This window comes from Anomalospiza imberbis, chromosome 3, assembly GCF_031753505.1.
Source record: "Anomalospiza imberbis isolate Cuckoo-Finch-1a 21T00152 chromosome 3, ASM3175350v1, whole genome shotgun sequence".
Classification (NCBI taxonomy): Eukaryota; Metazoa; Chordata; class Aves; order Passeriformes; family Viduidae; genus Anomalospiza; species Anomalospiza imberbis.
In genome coordinates, this window is record NC_089683.1 from 81293247 (window position 1) to 81319027 (window position 25781).

The 25781-nt window shown below is 37.7% G+C and overlaps 1 protein-coding gene across 5 annotated transcripts in view; it reads left to right on the forward strand.

The window, feature by feature from the left end:
* SMYD3 (SET and MYND domain containing 3) overlaps positions 1-25781 on the forward strand; it is a 384522-nt gene that overhangs the window by 269755 nt on the left and 88986 nt on the right. The window contains exon 1 of one of the 5 annotated variants that reach the window (XM_068185379.1): positions 21660-21771. The exons of the other annotated variants lie outside the window; for them this stretch is intronic. The gene's annotated coding sequence lies outside the window, so the exon portion shown is untranslated. Of the gene's footprint in view, positions 1-21659; positions 21772-25781 lie in introns of those variants that run through there. 5 annotated transcript variants of the gene reach the window in all.

Sequence of the window (25781 nt, forward strand, 5' to 3'; positions counted from 1 at the left end):
CACAATCTTCTTTCACACTTTTTTCAACTGCTTGTGCAAATTCCACATAGAAAAACAGGCCTGCCACACATGTGGCATAATTTACATTCAGCTTTGCAATAGTTCACTTTGTTCGCTATTGTGACTGTATTTCTATCAACAAATCCATCTTTTAAAAGCTTCACATGGTAAGCATGTAAGTAGCTCAGTGAAAACCAGGCCTCTCTTATGGGTTAGTAACTAAGCGTACTCAAAATAAATGGTGGTTCTGTATTTCTTTAAAGTTTTACATTACTTGAAGAAAAGTGTATTGCAGCTTAAGTAGCTACACTTTTGGGGATATTTTTTTTTTTTGTATGTCTAAAGAACACGGCATAGCAAGTAGTCTAATCTGACTATCACAGTCTGTCTTTGGACCTGGGTATGTGAAATGTCAATGACCACAATGACAGTCTTTTGGCAGTTTGTTGTCTATAAAAAAATGTCACTCCTAAACAGACATCAGCAATGGAGAGAATCTCCATTTCACACTTAGATATATAACTTTCAAAGTAAAGAAATCAAAAGGGGAAGTGCTTCCTCTGGCCTGTCTACAGCATTAACTATGACAGGAAAAAAAGAAGTGATTATATTCATCAACTTTATGGACATGTTTGTATAAAAGGACTTTTTTTGGTTCTTTATTTCTTGGTGTAAGAAATTAATTTTTGGCACAAGTAGGATGCATTATTAGTAAAGTCAGACTGCTTGTATTTTTTGATTGAATTGAGGATGAAAAATGCAGGTGAATCCTTGGAAGCTGATACTGCATTCACTGGTGAAAATTGTAGAATGTGCAAATTATATGTTACACTAGATAGTGATTTCCTTTTAATGTTGAAGATTCTTCTCTGGTAGTTCTTGTATTTATATAATTTGTGTGAACATTATAACAACAGGTGTGGCAACAACTTTGTGCATGATTACTGTGAAACTCAGTGTTTCAGAAACAAGGAATTTGCCTGATACTGTTATGATTCCCTGGTTATCTGATGCAGAAACAAGGTTTGCATAAGTCCTAGCAGTCCCAGAAGTTTACATGAGTAGTTTGAGCAGTAAATCATGTGCAGTTTCATTGCTCTTGTTCTGTACTTGTCTTTTGATATACTGGTATTCGTCCCTGCCAAATGCTTGTCAGTCCACCACTTTCTGAATGACTACCTTGTCTTCTACTTTTGAATAACAGCAGGGGCAGGTGGCTGTGTAGTTTCCAATCAAGAAAGAATGCTAATGAATTATAAAGAACTCCTGACTTGCATTTAATAGCTCTGTGACATGTTATAGCAGCCTGCCAAACACAGCATTTCTTATAAATCACACTTCAAAAGGCAAAAATATCCACCTGTCATATCTGAGTCCTCTGCAAAAGTCAATGTTTGAAGATGGTATGATTTAGTCCATCTTGTAAAGTACTCTGTCATGATAAATATTTCTTTTTTTAATGGACAAAAGAAGAGAATTTAATATTTTCTCCCTTCTGCCCAACCACAACAGCACTGTGCACTTTATTTCATTTTTGGAAACACTCTCTTGTTCTCTTACAAGAAGAAAATCCATTTCAGGGATGATGTTTTAATAATAATTGGCAGCATGCCTGAAGTATTGTCTCATCAAGACTATTTATACCTCATGTCTATGCAATGCCTAATCTTTCTTAGCAAGTTATTGATTTTATATAAGTTTGTTAAATACTGGCAGTTTTTGCATACTCATTTTTGTGGTCATACAGATGACCTGGAGCCATGACATACCATTATCTGAAGCACTGTAAAGACCAATGATTTATATCCTAACAAATGGAGGCACAAATCATAGATGTAACGTAGGGAAACACATACTAGTTCTTCACTAGACAGCGATGCGTAAATCAAATGGGTAAGGTGATTTTCCAGGCTAAAATAGGGAGTGTTTGTTTCAGAATTGATCCTCATGCCTTTGGGCAAGGAATTATTAATCATTTTCAGTTTCCAGAGGATAGTAAAATAAATTTGTTTCTTCAATTTGACCTGATTAGCAGATATCAGTACAGAATTCTTTTCTTTTTGAAGAGGTCAAGTCATCAGAGAGTTATTTCTGTCTTAGAAGTGTAATGAACAGGAAGGAAGTCTCAGCACTCTGAGGAAATGTTCAGCCATCTTAGAGCTTTCTACATTTTCTGTTGCATACGTGTATAAGAGATTTGTACAGTTCTGTGAGATACTGTTTGGACTCATGGAAACAAGAAAGGCTAAATCCCCAGATGGTATAAATCAGCCTTGCTTTACTGAAGCAGTAGAGCTGTGCACTTGCTCTATAACAGCAGACAAGCTGGATGAAAGCAGACATCAGAAAAAGGAAGCTTAGGTCCATACACTTATTATTTGCTATCTATATTAGTGGTAATTACCAGTACTATAATCCCAGTGGCTCCAGGGGACACATGAATATATGTTAAAATGAAATTAATTGTTTTTTTTTAAGTAAAAGAAATTTTAAAATAGAAAATTAAAATAGAAAAAGTAATGCCATAGTTCTGCAGAGCTGTCACTAGAAGCACAAACCTAGTCTTCTATTTTGGTTTATATATTACTTATTCCATAATTTAATTAAAACTTTGGTGTATATTTATTTTAGGATTAATATATTTAAATGTAAAATTGTACCACATTTTTTTTTATTGAATCATACTCCTGATTTATATAATCAAAAATCCTTTCTGGTCATATTGCCTCCTTACTGTCATATTACCTAGTATTATTTAAGCAATGCATAAATTCTCCTGCATTTGCACAAAAAATATAAACAAACAAAAAACTTAGAGAAAGAACTAAAACCAAAAGGAAGGAGAAATGGAACCGTTGTCACTTTCACTTGTTTTTCAATAAGTTCTTCAGGATTAGTCTCAATTCAGCCTTCATTCTTCGTAGATCAGGTGGGGAATCTTGAGGGTTTATTCAGGGAGTGTTGTGTGCAGGCAAAAGAAGGTAATGCCTGCCTCTTTGCCAAGGTCTCATTACTCTGACCACTCCCAAGAAATATCCCTTCTCAGCAGAGGATGTTTTCCAGCACAAAACGATATCATTGACTGTGAAAGCCAGTTACACCTAGCAAACAGTGTTTCCTGCTGCCCTTACCACTGCCCTGTCTTTTGGACTGATACACGTGTTGGCTAAGTAGAGATTTGTTCTGAAGAAAAGGGAGGTGGCTGACACAGATACAATTAGAAAGAACAGGACACAAAAAATAAAAAAATGTGTGAGTGCACACATAGTGAGTTAATAGTAATAAATCTACGCAATGAACTCCATGTGTTCAAAGATGATGAAAAAATGCTTTAAATATTTTTCTGCTTCCCTATAGAGTTATGCTTTTCTTATGTCAAACCTTGATCTATAGTTCTATGGAGGAAAGAAGCATTTGCAATGTTAAAACAATGCCTTTCACTTTAGATTTAAAGCAGGATGACAGAAATATAAACATTTTATTAACCCATATTGATTTTGGAGCGAGAGGAACAGAAGTAATAAGAAATCTTGAATTTCGTTTCAAAGCCTGTCCCTTCATGCTTATTCAGAAAGTTTAGTCTTTTATGTGAAAAAGTGCCTGCTGACATTATTAAGTACAAAAGTCAATGACAAATTTTCCACTAAATTAAATGGAGCCACAATTTCATCTCAAGATATCAAACAAGATTTTTAAAGTATGTGTGCATTTGTTTTTTGTATAATATAAATTGAAATCTTAAGAACTGCATGGTAAACTATATATTTTCTAGATTATGCTGAGGAGCAGATTAGTGATTACAATTTGGCATTAGAATTAAACAGGAAGAAACCAAGCTGTTTATCCCTTTCCTGAAATACTTTGGATCTTCCTCTGAAGTTTATTTCCTCTATGAGAGTTCAGTTGCTCTGTTCCAGATTTAGACCTATGTCTATTCTGCATCATTCCTCAGTAAATTTACAGGGAACGATTGTTTTTGTAAAAACACCACATAAGACACAGCTGGGACTGAATTCGGTGTGATGGCTGTTTTTTGCAATGTTCTCAGCAGAGAGCTGTGTTGGTGGAAAGTCAAAGTACTGCAACTCGTTCATATCCAGTCTGGCAAAAAAATCAGCATAATTTGTCATTTGGGAGCTAGTATACAAGTAAAGGAATGCTTTTATGTGACAGGCAGGTCTGCACAGGTGTTGGGATCCAACCAACAGCCACAGTATAGACTAGGCAGGTATTTCCTTTGGGGAAAGAGAAACATAAACATTGTACCTGATCACATATGTATTCTTCTGGGGAGTCCTCCTGCCTTGAGAGTCCTACCTGCCCCTTCCTGTTACCCGAGGGGGCTGAGTCAGCACCCTTCACCCACCCTGCACTTGTGTAGCATAAAGCTGTCTCAGCATTTAGCTGAGATGTGTGTTGCACCTATAGACTTGCTCAAGTGGGCTCCAGCAGCATAGCTGTCACAGCATACTCCCCAGTATAGGCTGTACCAGCTCACCAGCACACAGCCAGCTGGCCAATATCACAGTTCAGCTGCTTTGGCTGGTATTTGAATTGAATGGAGTACTAGTTGTTGGAATAACTTTGACTTGCTTAGAAGCTCCTGTGTGAGTGCCATCCAATGGCTCTGTCGATGGGCTGTGAAATAATCTCAAGTAACCTACATTAGGCAGTTGTTGGAAACAATCTGCCTCCTTGCTTGCTTTGAGCATTCTTAGGAGACATTTCAATCAGAATCTTGGTCCAGAAATACCATGGTAGTCACAGGTACAGATGAATGCACAGATTCACTACAGCATCTTGTTAGTGTGGCCACAATGATGCATTCTGTTATTTAAATTTAGATTTTGGCCCAGTTTTCTATCTTAGCCACACATTGTAACTCACTTTTAAATGGTAATAATACAGGCATTATAATTGCTGAGCTGTGTGTGTTAGAAGATGATAAGTGCTATGATAAAATAATGAGAAAATTCTACAAATTCGGGATTATGCAGATTGAATTATTCCTGTAAATGCAGAGATAGCTATTGTGAAAGATAAGGTTGAATCTCTGAGGGTATATTCTATCTAATCAAAACATTTCCCACATGAAAAAGTAACAAAATCAATAAAGTGATAAAAGCAACATTAAGCTATATAAAGATGTGATATGCAGACAAAGAACCTATTTTCAAGGAATGTTTCCAGTTCTGAAAGACAATTATGACTATTTGGTCCCCTCAGAGTTCATTAACAAACACTTGGGAGCACTGATTAGGGCCTGTATCTTTGTTTTCCTATTGAAATAACAGAAATAATTAAGGGCACAAAATGTGAAAAGATGGACTAAGAACTTGGTATTAGATAGTGGGACATATTTTTAGCTTTAAGCTAATTAAACTGAAACTGAAAAAACCCTTCTGATCCTCAAAAGTTGAACATTTTCTCTTTTATATGATTTGGAGACTATTTAACAATATCGATACCAGAGGAGACTAGAAGAATGGTGGTTTAATTTGTTTTCTCCCTTTACTGAAAAAGTGGCTTTTAACACCTTCAGAATTTAGATTTTTACAGAGCTCTAAGAAGTCAAAATAATTCTTTATTTATATATATTTTTTCTGTTACTGTGTTCATGCTTCAGAGTTTGTACAAAATCAGGAAAAAACTCCAATTTATATTTTTAAAATAAATCAAACCCAGCCGCTCTTTCAGGTTCTGCAGTTTTAAAATACTCTGCTCTTGCCTGTTCTTTTCATTATCAGTGTTTTTTTTCCCATGGTTCATAAATTTCCAGTAAACCTCAGAGAAATATTCCAAGACCACAGATAATGCTTGTTAAACTAAACACAGCCCATAATGATTATTAATTATTTAAGTGCTTCCTCCTTAGGTTTCTTTTCCACTATTGGCAGACTGGGTTTGAGAAAAGCCAGCTAGCTGAATAGCAAGGAACATTTGCAACTTAAAAACATGGAAATCATTAGTTATTTCAGATATGAACTGCAATGTCAATAATCCATTTTGCTTCATGGATTTGTCTGTGGCTTCCCACATGACACCTGATTTCAGGACTTGATGCAAAGTCCCCTAAGTCAGCAGGTTCACAATGGACTTGGGGAGACTTTGGACTGTGCTATCAAATTCCACACGTGTTCTTATATCTGTGGATAATTCAATGGGTAGAGGCCATCTTCCCGGGCATGGAAGCTCATGGAAAGCACATGAGGTTTTCCTAAAGCCTTCTTTCCATAACCACAGGCATACCTGTGGCTTAAACCTGGGTCTTTTTCAGGACATCTCACTCAAGTCCTGGAGCTGAGGGCACTGTCCTGACTCACACACTGCACCTAAGTGTCACACCTCAGCAGCTCCCTTGAAGAAGGGCTTGTATTGCTAAAACTTGTCTTTTTCTTCCCCCTCCACACTGTAATCTGTTGCTCTGATAAAAGGCATTAGCTTCACTTACACATATTGCCTTGCCTAAATACTTAACCCATCAGGAATACAGTGGTGCCACTACTCAGCTTCTGAACTTGCCCTCTTCCTTAGTCACCGTGTCTTAGTTCTGACTGGAATGACTTTGGCCGTCCTTGGATTGTATCTGCAGGGTGAGCTGCTGAGATACCGCCCTTTCCTAGGAGCAGCTTCTGCTCTGAGCTCCACTCCATCGCCTCCTCTTTTGTTCCTTTTGTCATCTGTCCTTCTTTTTAACTTCCTTCCTAGATCTTTTTCAACAGAAAAGCTGCCTGGGGAGCTGCACTAAATAGAGATGTGAAGGATCAGTGTTTCCCTCCCCTGCTAGCTGCGGCTGGGCCCTGGGATATGATATGCAAATCTAGCAAGGGGTACATACTCTCTCCTTCCTTCCTTCTTGTTTGGGGACAGGATTTTCCTTTCTCCTTATCTGGCTGCTTTTAACTTGCATTTCACTTGTGTCCTTTAATTAGCACATTCCTTCTAGCTTGGCTGGCTTTTTCCTGTTTACAGCATCTCCACAATTGCTACCCAGCTCTAAAAATCACACACTGCATGAGAAGTACTCATTGTAAATATGCCTGTTACCAGGCTCATCAATTCTAGTTCACTGGGAGCTTGGAGTATGAATTCTGTACTACATATTAATAATGCAAAGAGTAACTTAGTACTGAAAGTGACTTCCTAAATGGCCTTCCTTTTTTCTGTGTTTCATGGTACTGCCACACCTGAGTAGGTATTTACAAGAAAGAAAGTCCAAATATATCAGATGAAAAGACATAGAAATTAACTATATACTGTGGCGTCCCGGACCTAGGTCCCACGGGGAAGCCCGCCGGTCGCAGATCTGCAGGAGCCCCAGATGACTAAAGCTCGAATCCACCAAATAAACGGGTCGGCACACGGAGCGCTGCAGTTCTCAGAGGTTTATTCAAGGCAGGAAAAGGCAGGAAAAGGTAAAAGGAGCAAAGGGAGACAACCTCTTGAGAGGGGAGCTGCCCTGAGTGCCTGGACTCCGAGGTCTGGGTGACCAGAGCCCTTGGAGCCCCCCCGAAGGAGGGGATAGGGGTTATATCCGAGAGAGAGGAGGTGGGGTCGGGGTACATACCTCCAATGGGGTAAGATCTTGTGGGAGGGATAGGGATAGTACAAACCAATGGGAGATAAGGGAAGGAGTGGTTACAAGGAGGGAACCAATAACAGAACTTAGAACAAAGAACTTTCCAGAACCTGGGATGGTACCATTGCTTAACTGACATTAACTGGGGAGGGTACACCAAATGATGGACATAGGGAACGGCGGGAATCTTATTACCATGCCCCTACACCACAGTAGTTTCCTATGGTAATCCCGGTAGATCTCTTCTGAGACCTCCTCCCACAATATACAGAAAATGAAATTAATCATTTTGTAAAGAACACTGAGTGGCAGAGTGTGAGAATACAACATGTTAAAGGCATAATTTGGCCCATATTGCTTCTCATGAGGAAGAGGAGAAGGGTTGTGATGTAACTCACTAGAAGTCTGCAGGTAAGAGCAAAACAGAGAGATGAAAGGAAGGAACAAGAATTAGGGTAATGCTTTCTTTCCCCTTGAGAGCAGTGTGTCCACCTGGCCAGGCTGGATGTGCAGTGTGACAGCTCTTTGTGATAAAGGAGCATCTGCAACATTAGTTGATGTGGGGCTCAAAACATTCTTATTTAACAAGTTACAGTGTCAAGCAATGTGAAATACCTTCTGTAGTGAATTTTAAAATACTTTTGGATGAAAGATTGTGTACAAATAGTGGATGACTTTATAATTTTCTTAAAAGATACATCACGATTTTGGAGAGGTCCCAATGAAGTCTCTATGCTCTGTATGTATAAGCTAGCAAATCAGAAAACTAAATTACATCTCAGAAAGGCAGAATTCTTTTGAAAGTAAATTTGATTTCTGATTATGTAAGTTCATAAAAATTTTACTTACATAAAATTTTCAGAAATATATTAAAAATGTGAAGTGCCTTTCCACTCTAATACTATTGCACAGACCATAGTAAAGTGAATAAAAGATTGGTCTATGTACTAAGGAACACACAGAATTTAGCTCACATTACATCTACAACTCATTGTGAGTTGTATATATCAATACCAGTGGGAGAATACAAGACTGTCTCTGCAGTGTTCAAATGTGGCTTCCATACAGTGCTGTCATGGCTTAGGAATGGTATTCTCCAATTTAATGCTCCCACTAAAACCACCCCACTGCTCAGTGTCCCTCCAAATGAAAGCACAAAAGGCAAAGATTGTGGGTTGAAATAAAAACAATTTAACAGCAATGAAATAAAAAAGTGAACAGTAACAGCAGCAATATTAAGAACAAAAGGTCTAAGTCAGAGAAACCATTTACATGTAAAATAAAACAGTACCCGACCATTTTTGCCCATAACTTTCTCCTGCTAGAAGGAATGCCCTTCTTCTTGGAAGCCGGAGAGAGTCCTTTCCTCCAGCCCTGGCAATGATGTGAGCTGGTGTTGAATTACATTAATGTCTTGGCCAAAACTAGGAGAAGTGCTAGGAGAGATCCTGGGTTTAGGAACTGTGTTGTAGCCATGAATGTCAAAAGAAAGAATTGAGGCTTATAGACTGAGGTAGGCTTTTGTTAGGCCATCTGATATAATTGAAAAAAGATCAAAAGTTGACCTGTTATTTCCTCTGACATCAATCTCTCAAATCTTAAAGTAAGATACTTAAAGTATCAAGACACTTTAAGATACTTTTATCATACAGATCTCTTCTATTGTGTTTATCTTTCTACGTGTAAAGGATGTACCTTCTTATGTCAAATTTGCACTTTTTAATATGGGTTGCTTGAGACATTATATGTGACAAAGGTAAAGAAAATAAAGAAAGGAGCTTTGATGAATGTTAAGCAGAGTTTAACCCAGGCAGACCTTCCAGGCAGTACTTATTAGAAAGCACAGATCTCTGGTGAGCAGAGATTGCAGTGGAGTGGCTAGAATTGGACTAGGCAGTGACATGAAGAAGCACACTAGAAGATTTAAAATGAAGTATACAGATTTAATATTGAGACAGTAATCAAAGGTGGAAAAGAATTTAAGGTGGGGTTTTTTTCTCATTCTGAAAATCATAATGCTTAGGGTAATAATACAGTCTTTCTTTTTGTGAGACATAGACTGCAACATTTCAATTTCTTTCATTACGTCCAATGATTTAAGTCTGAATTAAACATTATCTTTTGGAAAGGTACATGCTCTGTATTTAAGAGTGTAAATGCAGGAGGATTTATCCATGTTCATCAAAACTTTTCCAGAACTACCTCTGCTAACTTGATTATTCACTCGGTAGATCCTTCTGCATCTTTTTCCCAAAGGCTGAGATTTTTGGCAAAATAGATCGTGACCAATTGCTTTAAACTTTCTGTTCTTTATGTGTTTACAATTTCTTAGCACACTGACTTTTAATTGTTTCAACCTTCACTTGAAATTCCATCTCTAAACTACCATGTATAGCAGTGTAGGTGTGAACTGCATCTTTTATGGAAAGGGAAAATAACAATGGTTGTGTCCTTGCTTTACTGAGCAGTCAGAAATGACATGGGAGAGCAACAGAAATGTCAGGTCTGGAGAGTTTAGCTATTATATGTTTCAGTTGAGTAAATGTAACTGGGCAGGAGAAGAGCAGTGAGCACTAGGGAGCATAGAGGACACTGATTTTTTTTTTAGTTTGTCAACATGCAGAATAGTTACAGATGTACTGGACTGTACTTGGTTTGGCCAAGGTGGAGTTCACTTTCTTCATAGCATCCCCTATGGTACTGTGTCTTGGAATTGTGACTAAAATAGAGTAGGAAGCACACCTGTGTTTTGGCTGTTGCTAAACAGCACTGGAACAGCCCCAAGGCTATCTCTTTTTCATACTCTGCCCTCTCCTAGTGAGTAGACTGGGGAGTTGGGTACATGACTGGGACATCTGACCCAAATCATCCAAAGGGATATTCCATGCTGTATAACATCTTTATCAACAAAAGAAACCCCTGGCGTGGGGTAGGGGTGAGGATTGGTTATTAAAGTGTCTATCTAAACACACATCTTCTTACTTTTTGTCTTCCTCTTCTCTTCCTCATCCTGCTGAGGCAGTGGTGGGGAGTGAGTACCAGGTGGGTGCTTTGTTGCTGATCAGGGTGAATCCATGGCACAGCGGTTACTGCACAGATTAATGGAGCATCAGGTTCTGTGGGCCCTGGTCCCTCTGGTCTGATTTCCTCAATAAGGATATGGCCAATTGGCAGTTCTGTGTCCTTAAACTCTGAGTCACTGAGGAGCGCTTTCAGGCAACCAGAACACCAGGAAAAGTACCGCACAGTTAAATGTCAGTGCCTAATGCTTTAGGATGTGTATTTGCATGTGGTAAATCATCCAGTTATCATCCTTTATTCTTCTAACAGAGTTGAATGAAACATAGACATATTTTTTTTCCAGAACAGGTGCTTTTGTCAGATAGACTGATTTAATAATCATTCAGTAAATAAGTACATTCTTCATTTTAACTGCCTGCAGCACTTAGAATTTCCTGCCAAGATGATGCCACATGAATGCCTGTCCCTCACATTATATCTCTCACTGTATCCATGCAACCAAAAAATGCAGTTTAATCTTTGTGTATCTGTTCTTCATGAGTGGAAGTGTCTGACTTCAGTAAGAACAGGAATAGCAAGGGCATTTTGAGCCACAGCCACCTAGCTGAGGTGACTGGTGAAAGGCACTCCACTAACTGGATGGGTTATTCCTAGTATAGGGATGAGGCTGAGAAGTCCTAGTGCAGTAGTTGATCACTTAAAATTCAGATGGCGAGTAAATAGTGAAAGACTAAGAAAACTTGGCAGCATCATTCAGAAAATGAGCGTAATTTCATCTCCAGTTTGCAAATTTTAAACTTTATTTATTGAGTTTTCCTGTCTTTCCTTGGTGACTATCTTGCCATGTCCAGTCAATTAGAAGATGTTTAAAAGCTGGAATGAATACTGTAATATAGACAGTTAGGTTTGAACTTCATCAGTCATGAACATTTCTAAAACTAGTGTTTTCCTGTGATGCTGAACTGGTAGCACCATCTGACCAGCTTGAAACTTTAGTGGAGAGCAAAGGCAGCATGTATGGTTATGCTCTTTTCAGTAGCTCATACTGTGGTGAGTAGGAAGTGATGACAGAGGTGGGCCTGTTGCATTACAACTATAGAGACTTGCATTCCAGCTGGTCCTCAGAGATCAGAGGGGTTGGCTGTGACTAGTCTTGATTCTGATTATGAAAAGTTAGGTCCTATTGGTGCCTATATAGCTTCATATCATTCCCATCAAAGCATAGACAGTTATCTTGGTAACGCTTGTGATCAACCTACTATTGCTTTTTTGGAAAAATGCTTTTGAATGCCTTACTGGACTAGCAGAAAATGGTCTACAATAATGGTAATGGATGGTAATGAAGAATATGCAGACAACAGAATACTTTTTTTTGCTTATGTCTGTAGGAAAAATTAATACTGCCATAGAGTACTGCTGAAGATGATTTTAACCCAGAATTCTTTGTTCCCAGCGATTTTTTGGTATATATATTAATGTTCTACCAGCAGTAGTGGAAATGCTTTTTAGTACCAGCACAGATGTTGCACCAATTGTAATCTCTTTTTTTACAAAAGTAATTTCTACTTAAATATAGTGATTATAAATAGAAGTTGGAGGAAAATTTCTTAGGAATGGAAGAGAAAAAATCCTTTTTTATAGGGCAGATGTTATTATGCCAAGGGACCAACAAAATAATATTGTGAAAATATACTATATTTTTTTCATTTTCTGCAAATCATCTGCTCTCAGGTTTGTGTAGAAAAACTCTGGATCACAACACTTTGAAGTCAGTGAGAATTCTTCCATTGCGTGTCATGAGCTCTGTGTCAGATGCTTGTGGCTTATAATTTGTGCTAACATGCTGGACTTGGGGAATCTGTTTCTCTTCTAATACTGAAATTAGGGAATTAGTGTTGTTTTTCTGCATCACAGTTTTCCAGACAGCCAATAGGTTTTACCTCATCCTGTGCTGATGAGCAAACTAACATCTTTTGGTGACTCCTTGCAGCCTGAGCAGAGACCAAGTATAATGTTTGCCCTCCTAATGCCAACACATGATGGGTTTGAGTATTACAGAACAGTTGCTCAAGACACAATGACCTTAGTCATGGCAGTACTGGGCATCTGCCTATGATGGCAGATATTGGTGTCTTCTTCCTAACTTCTTCTGGTGGCCTTAAAGACCAAGGACAAAATGGTCTTTAAAGAGAGAATTTTCTTCTCAATAAATGGGATGTTTGAGACACATGAATAAGCAAGTCCTTGAAAGGATATTCACTGCTTCTTACCCACTCATTAACACCCACAGTAAAAAGAAAAATTTAAATCTGTTTGCTCAGTGACGGCAAAGTTTCATGATTACATTTCTATGATGTTATTAAGGGCAAGGTAATTGCTCAGTTCAGTTGGTTTTGAGCAAGTAAAATTACAACAAGCATTCAGGGCTTCTTTTGAGAAAACTTTTTCTTCCCATGAACTGAGAGTTTCTTTAACCACTTAGTATTTGTTGTTCTTTTTCTTTTCCTGTTGGATGAAAGTATAACTGAATTAAAACAATCTTTCAATGAGAAGTACTTAATTTACAGTAAGCTTAACTATAGTAATTTTATCTGTCACATAAGGTGCTGCTACCTTGTAAAGCTACATTTAAAAAACTTGCTGTTTTCTTCCCTGGAATAATTGGAAATCACAGTTGGAAAAGCAATGTTACAGAAGGTCATGTTTTTTACAAACAAACAAAAAAAAAAGAAGCTAGAATTATCCAAAATAGTTGAAGCGAGACCTCTGGATATCTTTTTCATGTAGGAGAACATTCTTACATAGCAGTGTTTGAGAAATTGGCATCTGTCTGTCAACCATATGAGACAGATGATATGAGTCTAATCAAAGTCAGTGAATTGCGGTTAACAGTTCAGATATGTTTGAAACAGTAATGTTTAGCTTGTTTGGGTTTATGTCACATGAAAAGATTTTACATTCCAAGGAATTTGGCTGTAGTTTGACTCTGGGCTTATTCACTGAAAAAAACAGGGTTTGACATTAGGGCAAGTTGTAGGAAACAAGAACAAAGGGCCTGAGCCTTTTGTTCTTATTGCATCATATTCTTATGAAATGGTACTGTAAGCCTCACAGGACAGGGAGAAAACAAATAAAACTGGGATACAGTACTGTAGAGTTGGATAAAACAATTTCCATTAAATGCAGAGCTCTGGGTCACATAGAGGGTAAGTGATTTGACCAAAGCCACAGAGGAAGTATGTTGCAAGTCAAAGGCTGGAAAATTGGTGCTCATGTTCTCAGTTATTTTTCTGCAGGAATTAATGGGCATTGTAGGCAAATAACACCTTTTTTTTTTTCTCACTCACTGTCTTTATCACTGTCTTCCTATACTTGCTACATTTTGTTTTACATTTTTATGACACTGGAAAAAAAAAATCCAGGAAGGCAGTAGTTGCTATATTTTTACTGATGTGCCACAGTTTCTGAAAACCCTATTAGTATGTTATGTATTCTACATTTGGCACGACTAGAATAATGATTTTTGACTAAGAGTATAGCCAGGGGACTGTCCTAATTTGCATTGCTACAATTTTAACTAATACAATGATATCCCTGCAGATCATTTGCAACCTGCGTAATGTATTTGCTGAAGCAATGTCATGTAAATCAGAATTGTGAGAAGATGATTGTAAATTATTAAGTTAGCATGTCTAGAAGTTACTGCCCTTGAGCTGAGATGCAGCAACTGATTGTTGCAAGCCTCTCTTTCATGACAAGTAAACGCTAACTAATTTAATGCTAATTTAAGTCACTATGCAGTGCCTGACTGTCTGACCGTACCTTACAATCTATTCTTTTAAATACTGAGATTTTTTTTTCTCTAGGAAGTGTGAAATTGTTCACAAGCTATCTAAAGCTTATTTATCTGACAGAGTCAATACAAGGATAACTTGGATGTTTCAGAAAATGAATTTTGTTCAGGGATGTGTGTATGGCACTGGAGGCTGCTGCTGGTTTTAGATTCTGTTCCAGTGCAGGTGCATGGCAGCCCATCAGGCAGAATGGTTGCTCTGGCGTGGGAACTGAACACTCTGTCCTCGGGTACAGCGTGGCTTCTGTATCCTCTCTACTGCCTTTGAGTTTGCTGTGTTTACTGAAGAAAAGTGCTAGATGTTGACATCTTTGTATTCAGTAGCTAATGTGGACTTTTCTTGGAAGTCTATTAAGTGTTGCCATTCCCTACTAAACATCTCTATATAGGTATAATTTTGTCACATTTTGGAAGGAAGGACAAGGCATGAGACAGAATGATCACTTAGGATTCCTTTATTCAGTCTAGCCTTACAGAGTATTGGCAAAGGCACAGTGTTTTTGTGGCTGTCAGTGAAGTTCTTCATAGCTATAGAGTAATCTTAAAAAGAACGAGATTTTCAGAATGAGACAATAAACAGATATGTGCTGTTGGGGAAGCTTTTGGGACAAGACAGGCTTCCAGAATACAGAGTGCAGACTGATAGTCAGAAAGTTGCTCAGATCTTGCAATGAGTGCTGCCAAAGTAGAGCTCGAGCTAGACAGTTTTAAAACCTAGACAGAGATTGTATCAGGCGTATATTTAGAAAATAATTATGCACATTCTTTTGAATATATAGAATGATGGTGAAAATTGTATCATTCATGAGGCATGCCGGTTTAACAAACCAAGAGATGCTGTTAGAGCCTGAGAACAGAGACATTGTATCTTTGTGAGAGATTCACAGACACTTGATTTCATTCATCCACCCACACAGTCTGAGATAAGCATAAGAAAATTGTTCTACTTCAAGAAGGGAAGTTAACTGGCTTGAAAAGCTGTCTTGGAGGTCAAGGACTTTTGTGATAAATCTTCTACATTTTTATTTGATCAATTTGCTGATTTTTCCACGTAAGAGTTGGTTGGTTTTCTATTTTCATGTTCTCAGAGCAGAGAATCCACATTTTGACAAATATACTGCTGTACAGTAAAAAAGGGTGCTATCAACGAAACTGCTGTCAGTATAATTAATGTACTTGTTGCCATTTTCTTTCTTGTGATAATGTTTAATTCATTCTAACCTTAACAGAGATACATGTTAAAAAGAAATGAGAATGAATCTCAGACAAAAAGAATTCAGCAAATTAGTTTGGCCTAGGTAGAATATTTAACATTACAAAGAAAGCAACCAACTTCCTCCTTAATTATATTACATTTTTGTCACTATCTGATGGATCATCCGTTGTTATAAATTATATCAGTACCATGTGAAATCTGCTTGAACTGTGCTGATATGCACAGCTGAGGAACTGGTCAAGTATTAAAAGCACCTATTGGGTCTCAGAAGTTGGAAGGTCCTAATTGTTACAAGAATGATCACATTAGCACAGGCATCTTCTTGTTGTTTCTTGATTTGAGAAATCAAATAGCTCAATAGTAGGACATGCAGACTGTTTAGCATTACTATTAGAAACATTTATTGTTGTTTTAGAATAATGTCTTTATTTTTGTCGTTGGGTGTGCTTTGGAGTTATGTGGCTGGTTGAGCTCCAAGTGCCTGACTCATGCCAATTTAGAATGAGACTTCATTAAAAAAAAAGTCTTACAAATAGGAAATTCAAGGAAAATAATTCAGAGAACTCCCCAAATCTCATAAAGGTTATTGCTTAAGTTAAATGTGCTTGAATTGTATAAGAATGGCATTTCAATAAAACACTCAAGATTTTGCAAGATGACATTTACTGACAAACCATCAGTTAAATCTAGTTTGCAAATTATCCTTACTGCTCCTATGAGGGATCTTCTCTCACTTGGCTGAGCCCCAGCTGCTTCTGATCATAATCTCTAGAAGAGATATTGTCTGGGTAAAACATAGCACAGGTACCCTGTCCTATCTAACACCAACCACTACACTTGGTTATAATTTTTCTTGCTTGAGAGCAAAGTGTCTGGTCTGCTAATCTAAATATTTTTGCACTCCTATATTCATGGCATCTACGGAGTTGCTTTAACTGTCTTGTGGGAAAACTGAAGAAAAGTTCTTGAAAGCAGCATGAATATGCAAGAATTTGCATTTTTCTTTTACTTGGTGTTGTTATTGAGGCTTATGGACCCTAGAAGGGAAAACTGGTGTTTCCAGTGAGACTATGATTTACATGACAAAATTTGCCTTTTTTTCCTGAAGAAGCCTTGTACTTTAGGCATTATTCACAGAAGGCTACATGCAGCATGTATACCTGTAGAAGCATATATGAAGGCTTCAGAGAACCAGAAATTTGTTTAAATTATTTTTGAGATATGATGTAAACTTGAGCAAATGTGTGTATGATCTGAAACCATAATTTTTCTCACAGTTTTTTAAAAGTTCCATATGGATTTGAATTAAGACTCTCTAGCTGAGGCCTTCTGTGAAAACAGAAGGAAATAAGTTGCCATTCATCCCAACCTGTTTCTCCTAAAGTGGCAAATAGCACAGATTTCATTGTGCACTTTCAATGCCTCCAAGAAAAATAGTTCATAGTATTTGTCCACTGAAAATGAATAGCAGTGAATGTTTTTCTAGATACATACATTATTTTCCCACATGCATTATTTTCTTACACACATTGATATGCGCCATTTATATGTGTTTTGGTTCTCTCAGGAAGAAAAAAAAACCACTTTTTTCTCTCCTAAAACTCATTATAGATAACTTGTATTGGAGCCAGAAACTGCACATGCTTTCAATATACGGACAAGAGTATAATTTTGGAAAATACACTATTGATGACAAATTGTTTTTCTTGTGTATAGTAAATGTTTGACTACTGAGGGCTATTTCCTCATGAAAGAAGAGGAAGGGGCAAGACAGCCTTTTAAATATTTTCACATTTTCTTCTTTCATTGAAAGAAAATAATATAAATTCTCCCAGAATCTGGTTTTCTTGTCACACCTGTTTTAAAGGCATCTGTTTACTTACTAGTTTTCCACTAAAGCCGCTTTCTGTAGTTTTTTTGTAAGGAGTCTTCACATCTGTCATGGAGGGTGGGAAGGAGGAACAGAAAGTATTTGCTGTCAGGCAAATAATTATGTTTCTGTTGTGATTATGTCTTAAGTACTGTAATCTTTTTCAAAGCAGTATTTTTCCGTGACCTGGTTCACCGAAGAAAGCAGCGGATGTAAATTGTCCCTGTGCACAATCAGCATGGCGGCTCAGGGCTGGGACAGGCCAGAGCCCGCTGGTGGCTGCCGGGCACTGACAAGAAGCTCTGTCACATTTGTGCTCTGACAGCCTCAGGGCTTCCTGGTGACCAAGGGCCCTTCCCAGGGAGCCCCACTCTGGGGCACAAGTGACTTTCTCAGCTCACTGGGAGACAGGAGCCAACTTAGACCTTCTTAGACCCCAAGTCAGAAGTGTTTGGGAAGTGTGAATGCTAACAGGGCACACAAGAAAGCACACCAACTGTGTTGGGTTTAGTGTTGAATTTGGAGCCTGACGTCTTTAGTGCTGGGTGTATTTTCTGGGTGCCTTCCTGGCCTGGAACAGTCACACCCATTTGAGGGCATAGACATTGCAGCCCCCACTTGCCCCCCTGCCTGCCGGAGCCCAGGAAAGCTGTTCCTTCCCCACGGAAGCCGCTCCCTCGCTGTGCGTGCTGTGGGTGTTGAGCCAACATCACCCCACCAAGGCAGGCTGCAGTGTATGGGTGGTGAAGGCCATGCAGCAAGGGGACAAGGTGGGCTGTGCAGCCTCTCTGTGCTCTGGCATATCACAGAATCACAGAATAGTTAATGTTGGAAGGGACCTCTGGAGGTCATCCACTCCAACCAAGGCAGTGTCACCTAGAGGACGTTGTGCAGGAACATATCTGGGTGGGTATTGAATGCCTCCAGAGTGGGAGATTCTCTGAACAGCTTGTTCCAGTTCTGTGACACCCTAAGTGTAAAGATGTCCTTCCTCATGTTGAGGTGAAACTTCTTGTATTTTACTTCATCCTCTCACTGGGCACCACTGAAGACAGAGCCTGGCACAATCCACTTGGCACCCATCTACGAGATATTTATATGCATTAATGAGATCCCCTCTCAGACATTTCTTCTCTAGACTAAACAGGCCCAGCTCCTTCAGCCGGTCCGGATTCCTCATCATCTTTGTGGCCCTCCTCTGGACCCTCTCCAGTAGCTCGTTATCTTGTGCTGTTTGGCTGCTCTTGTCCCAGGTACTTCAGAGGTCTCCCTTCCTGGCTTGTGGTTGACGTTTTAAAAGCACTCTGCAGCTTTATAGGTTTTGGCTGCTAAGGAGATTTTTTCCCTCCTCTTTGTGTTGCCCCCTTTTATATTTTCTGTTTGATGAGTTTGCTGTGTAATTGTCATGCAGTAATCTGCATAAGTGGAGAAAGGCAAGTGCAGGCTGAAAATACCAGAAAGTACCAGAGAAGCAGCATCGGCGCTGCTGTCCAATTTCACAGCATCATGCAGCCAAGATAGAAGATGTGAAATGATACATGGCTCCTTAACTGGCAAAGCATGAACAACGCTGTGCCTGCAGCTGTACTACAGCACTGCACCATTAACATGTGCCACAGGGAAGCGTAAAGCCAGGAATCCTATTTCAGTTGTGGATTTTATGCTTCTGTTATTTTCCAAATAACATTAAGGGGTTTTTTTTCTTTCTAACTGTAAACCTTTTGATACAGTCAATGACTTCAAGAAAATTCCTTTGTATGCCAAGCTGCTGCTAAGGTGCTTTGTGTCCTTGATGTTACATTCAACATCTTTATTATTCAGTTCTGCATTTCCATTCTTCAAAGGGGTGTTGTAATGCTTAACTAATTAATGTCTACATGTTGCTTGATGTCCTTGAGTGAATAGAAATATAAAGCTACACATATATAGACAAAAAATAGTATTTCAGACCTTCTGAAATCTGGTTTCAACCTGTAGTCACAAAACTGAATTACCAAAGTGAGAAGCAGAAATAAAGTTCTATGAGAAGCTGCAATGAGGAAAGGAAATCCAAAACCAATACATTTTTCTTTTCTCCCTACTGATGAAATGCTCTGTTATTTTACTTCCTGAATTTGAGGCAAGAAAAATAAAAAAATAGTTATTCCAATAATGAGGTGATACCAGAAGAAGAAAAGAAAATTTTATTTCCAAAATAAAAGTTCTCATCGTGGTCTGGGTGAGAATTTCTGTGTGGGGTAAAAAATAAAGAATAAATTTTTTCCAAGATTCATTGTTCCATTAATTGCTACTGTATTAGGCCAGGACTTCTTCCATCTTTTCTTTAGGGTTGTGATTTACATTTAGTATCTACATTGCAATGTAATGTAGTAAACTACAATAAGCTAATAGCATTAATTTTTAAGTCAGCATACATGTCTGCAGACTTAGCAAGTGTCACAATTTTAGTATTTGAGTGAATTTTTACTACGTAGTTCATGGTTGGCTCATGGAGTTCAAAAATAGCAACAACAAGAATGAAAGGCTTGAGTTGATTTTAAATAATTTTTGACAGATTTACAATCTGCTATCAGGGATTCCAAAAGTAAAGAAAAAAGCTGCTTTTGGAGGGTAAATGATTTCTTGAAAAATATTTGCTTGTTGAAATGAAGGGAATGAACAGGCTCACATGTTTATTGATTTAAATATGTAGCATTTTTATTTGTGAATTATTTTGAAATTGATAATATCTAAGCTCCGTTATTGTGCAGTTAGTTACTATGGGTACTTGGTTTACAAAATGTGTGGCTTTATGGCTAACTTCTGCCAAAGACCATATTGTTAAATAACATCTCTTTTTTTAGACTAACACATGAAGTGGCATGAGGGTATGTTCATAGTCATGCACACAGATCTCCAGAGAGAAGTCTGAATAAGTAAATACCAGTGAGCTTTGTTTCGCAATTGTCATTTTATATGTCTTGGGATAGATGTGTCAGATTTGTATAAATAAAGCTTTTAAAATAATGGCTTTTTTTTACAAGTTCAGTTATTATTTTTTGTTTTGACTAAAACATCCCTGCTTCTATCTTCCCACATACTGGTAGTGATGCAGCTCTCCTAGAGCCTGATCAGCTTTCTTGACCTTTGCTGTTGTTATCCAGTCTTAGGGTAGTATTGTGGAACAGATCATTTTTTTAGTTCTCAAGACCAAGTGTTCTTCACTTAATTTCCCACTTTTACATGTTTCCACTGATAAGAGACTTCTGTATTCATTTCGTTAAGTATTGTCAAGTACTACTCAGTGACATATTTATTAATAAGCAGCATGTAAAAAAAGTCACCTGCACAGTTGTAACTATCTTCTTCCCATCTCATGCACAGATCCTGGGATTGATGTTGAGTCTTCTGCCTTGGAAATCCTCCCAGTGGCAGATTCTGCATGAAAATCATGTGTGTATTCACTAATAAATCAATTTAAAGTTAACATTTTCTTTCTTACAGTGGTCTCACTGAAGGGACTTAAGACACAGTAAGCCATATAACACAAGTAGTTATAACTGGAATAACAATATTCAAGTGAATGGGTGAGCCTTTCATGGGTCTTGGATTGCAGGGTGACTTACTGAGATGGGTAAGAAATGGCAGCAGTAACCCACCTTTGAGCCACCCTTTAGAAGATACTGAGAAAGCTCAGCTGAAAACAAAACTTCTCTGTAAGTGCTTGCATGAGCAGGGTCTCTTTCTAAATCAAGAGCAAAGCATGGATCATTTATTTCTCCATCATCATATGACTGAATAGTTTGTACAAAGTTAGGTGACAATCTGAACCTTTTTACTTGTAAATCAGCAGAAGAGAATAGTTATTTGGTCAAGGTGTCAGTACTCATTTGTTTAGTCATTCCTACAATAAGACAATTGGCAGTGCAATATCCATGTGAAAGGTGCTGACCAGGTGCAAAGGTGCCAGTGGATGGAATCCAGTATTTCTACAGACCCCTTTCCAAGGCAAGGTGTATGGTTTACATAGCCCCAGCTGTCCCACTGATATGAACTCCTTAGTTAATAAGAGACAGATTTTATGAATTAGTGAGTGTGGATTGGAGCCAGGGACCTTGAGATCCATGGGCAGGTGAAGCTTCAGCTACAAAGGGTTGAGTTCAGCTCTGCATTTTTGTGCAGAGGCAAAAGCTACTGCTGACCGCTTATTGCTGCACTGACACCTTCAAGATCACACCAGCAGGCCCTTACAGGTATGTACTGTGTCTGAGCTGGATTGCTGCTTAGAACTACTGAGGGAACTAAGTTTTGCAATAATTTTAAAAACAAAACTCTAGCTATATTCTTTTGCAGCCTGCATATTATAACATATTTGAGCTGCTGGCTGAGGAAATTAAGTACCATTAGCCTTGACTGGTAGTTTGCCAGATTCTCTCCTTCACACTCTACCCACATACTGTTAATAAGAGCTAATGATGTTGCAAGTTAGCTGTTTGATCTTGGTTTCGAATACATCATCTCATCTAGTTTTGGGTTCTGTTTTATTTCTCTTTATTAATTCAGTCATTTTATAGTGTTACTTTTTCTTCTCCTGCTTGTTATCTTCTTTGTTAAAAGTCATGGACATGTTACTCAAGATTTGGAGATGTAGTTTGGAGAAAAAGATTTAGAAGTCTAAATTTCATCCTAAGGGATGATTTTCAAATACTTGGTTTCAATATCTTAGACAATCTGAACAACAGACTTAGATGATCCATCAAGTAGTAATAGTTCAAAAGATACTTCGATGTGGTGCTATCACAGTGAGCATAAAATGCCAAAGAGGTAATAAAAGTGAAGCTTAAGTACTTCATTCATTGTCAGAGCTTTGCCAATGAAAAGGGGCACCTGTTTCCACTTCACCACGGAGGTGGTGTTAGTGACTGTCCATTGAAAAACAGCTGGACTCAGTGTGGAAAGACTGGCCAAAAAGGCTAGATCATGATTCAAACTTTCAAAATGTTTTGCATTTTTATTAGGATTAAAAACAAAAGAAAAAACCCACAAAAACCGCAAAAGACAAAACCAAACCAAAACCAGGGCAGTATTTGGTATGTGAAAGCTTGATATTTTAGATTCTTGTTATAAGACATAAAGGTTACAATTTTTACAATTTCACAGAGCTGATTTATATTTTAGATGAATGGCCAAACGTAACAAAGCATGTAAAATACTTTAAAAGTACATTTTAACTGTAACTTAAACAGGAATTGATGGAATGAATTACTCTTTTCTGTCATAACATGTAAACAAGAGAATTATTTCCACATTGGTGGAAAAAGGAATGACTGTATGCACTTCATTTGTTCTCATATGGCTCTCATAACAAAAGCTAAAAATCAAAACTTACCTAATGTGATTTTGTAATTTTTGTTTTAAAATCTTATTGTATCACGAAAGATTCCTTGGAGTGAAATGTCTTAGGTTTTGGAATTTGTAGTTTTATCTTGTTCTATTCATGAAAGTATAACATTTTAAAGGTAAAATTTTCATATGCAGCCAAATCAGATGAGAGACAAGTTATAAATGAAAGAAAAATGTATTCTTGAATAATTATAACCAAATACTCAGTTTTAAAGGTCTTCCTTCGTGACAGAAGAATGTATTTTGACATCTAGGTTTTTGGCATGATGTTGTGTGAAAAACAGTATGCCCATTAGGAGGGGAGTCCTGTAGGAGAAATGCAACAGTAGATTTGAATAATCTTGTTCCTTGTGGTTCATGTTTTTGATCCAGTTTTGCACTTTAGTTCTGTGATGATTACAAGAGAGCTTTGTGGTGTTAATTTGGAGTTTTAATTTGGGGGTGGGGCAAGGAATTTGCTAGGATCCACGAGTGTTACTGCGACCAAAACTTACTGTGTTCTTTGTTGTCACCCTGCATTTTGCCAGGTGTAATAGAAATGCCAGCTGCTCCTCATTGCTCGCTGAAATCACTGTTTTCTTGTTTTGGGTACATGTACAGACCAGGTGTGCACAAAAGGGAGAAGAAAGCTCAAAGTAAGGATGATGAAAACTGTAGATAAGGATTTTCTGAGAGTCTGATATATTTGCATATCAGAAAAAAATAGCATGAAGCACTAGGAGAGTGTTGTGATTCAAAGGGGTATTTTGTACATATTTTGTTAGTTTTGTAAATCCATCACAGCCCTCTTAGCCATCTTTCTCCCTTGGAATATATAACACAAGGCCATTGTAATTTTCTCAGTGAATGGAGTGTATGTTGGGACTTTGAAATGCAGAGGTTTTGTACTTAAAGTTTCTGATATCTTGAATCTAGGTTATGAAGACTATTAACTTAAGAATTGTAACATAAAGGAAATTGAATGAAGGCATCAGCTTTCCAGGGTACACATTGGTAATTACTTGCCTGGTCCTGCATGTATAAATGAGATGATACAACTTTTCCTGTAAAGAAACTTTGATACTTGTACATACCCAAAAGTGTCACTTTCCCATGGAAAAACGTATTGTTATGGCAGTAAATGGCACTTTGTAAATGGAAATATATCATTTGAGTCCTGGGAAATCATAACCATTTTTGGTAAATGCAAAGTTTCTGTGCCCTTCAAGCAGGAAGCTTCCCCCTCAAACTAGGGGGAAAAAATTGAAATGTTATTTTTAAAAATGCTTGCTCAACTTCCCAGTTGCCCTATTCAGGCTATCTAATGATATCACAAATACTGTATTGGTTAAAAAAAATGGACTTTTGTTTTATTATTTAATGTTAACATGGGACATTTGTAGTAAAGAGCTTATGTTAGGAATTAAGCAAATCAAAGTTTGCAGAGTGTCAGAGATTTGTTTTGTCTGAATTTTACAAAATTTTAACCACGTGGAATTAGATTACTGAATTTCAGTGCTCAGAGAAATTTTATTTCAAGTTCAATTTATGAACTTTCTTTCTACCTGATCACTGCTTTGTGTAACTTATCTCATGCCACTGAAGTCACTGCCAATTTACATTAAAATAAGTGTAAATTTTGTGCTCTTACTCTTGTTGCAAGCTTAAAAAAAATTTTAAAAACCCCAAAAAACCAACCATGTGAAGTTTAGACAAAGATAAACGAATAGGGAGTAGATTATTTTGTTTCAAGCTCTTTTGTGTAAAAGTATCTCCTTTATCAGTTAATAGTTGCTAAAAGCATATTTCTGAGAAGTTGACAGATTCTGTTCCTGACTTAGATTTAGTTCTTCTTGTAGGGGTGGGAAAAGCCCTGTTCATCACAGAAATACTCTTAGGAGGTTTCTTTTCTGCTGAGTTTGTGGAAGGGCAAAGGTGAAGGAGTGGGGAGAAAATTCTTTTGCTAACACAAGTATTTCCTGTAGACAGCAATTACATACAGGTCTGTGAACTTTAGTTAGCTACCCACAAGCATTTCAACTGTGAGCTCAATGCAGTGTTTGTATAACCTTCCTTTATTTCCAAGATATCTAGTAGAGACTTTTTAAAATTAAATACTTTTTTTTCCCCCCGTTACAAGTGAAAGATCAAATAATGCAATTATTTGACAATTTTCTCACCAATTTACAGTCTGTACACCCTGAGAGAGTTCGTTAAGTAGAAAGAATACATAGAAGTTCAGCTTTATTATGACTTTTTCTGCAAGCTATGATTCTTGCTGTGCTACTTTATATCTAGTTGTTTTACAGTGCTTTTATCAACTTATTGCTAGAGTTTTCTGAGCTTAATTTAGAGTAAATTGTTACATTTTTCTCTGTGGCTCTTACTCAAATGGAGGTGTTGCTTAATGCTGCCTCTAAGCATTGTGTGTTTTTTTCTTAATACTAATAGTGTATATTAACAATGCAAAAAATCTGTATAATGGCTACATCTAATCTGGTACAGTAAAGAAAAACACTGTTTCAAAGGAAAATGTATTTTATTCAGTTGTAGGTTGAACAATATGCTGGGAATTTTCTGTTTTGTTGAGATAATGGCCTTCTACTAAGGAATTCTGGTAGATGGAGTGGTGTTTCTGGGTACTGGTTTTGGAGTACAGGCATTGTGGGTTCTGAAAGCCTTATTCCCATGTAACCACCCAATATATGTACATGGTTCCTTCTCTTGGCTTAAATAGCAGTTTAAGCCAAGTTGAAGTTTAAGCCAAGTTGAAGTTTAACACCTTCAAAAGTAAAAAGGAATCCAAGCAAAATGTGAAAGGGGTTTCTTGTGACTTGGTACCAAATATTCAGTCATTTTTGACTGGAGCAGGATGAAGCAT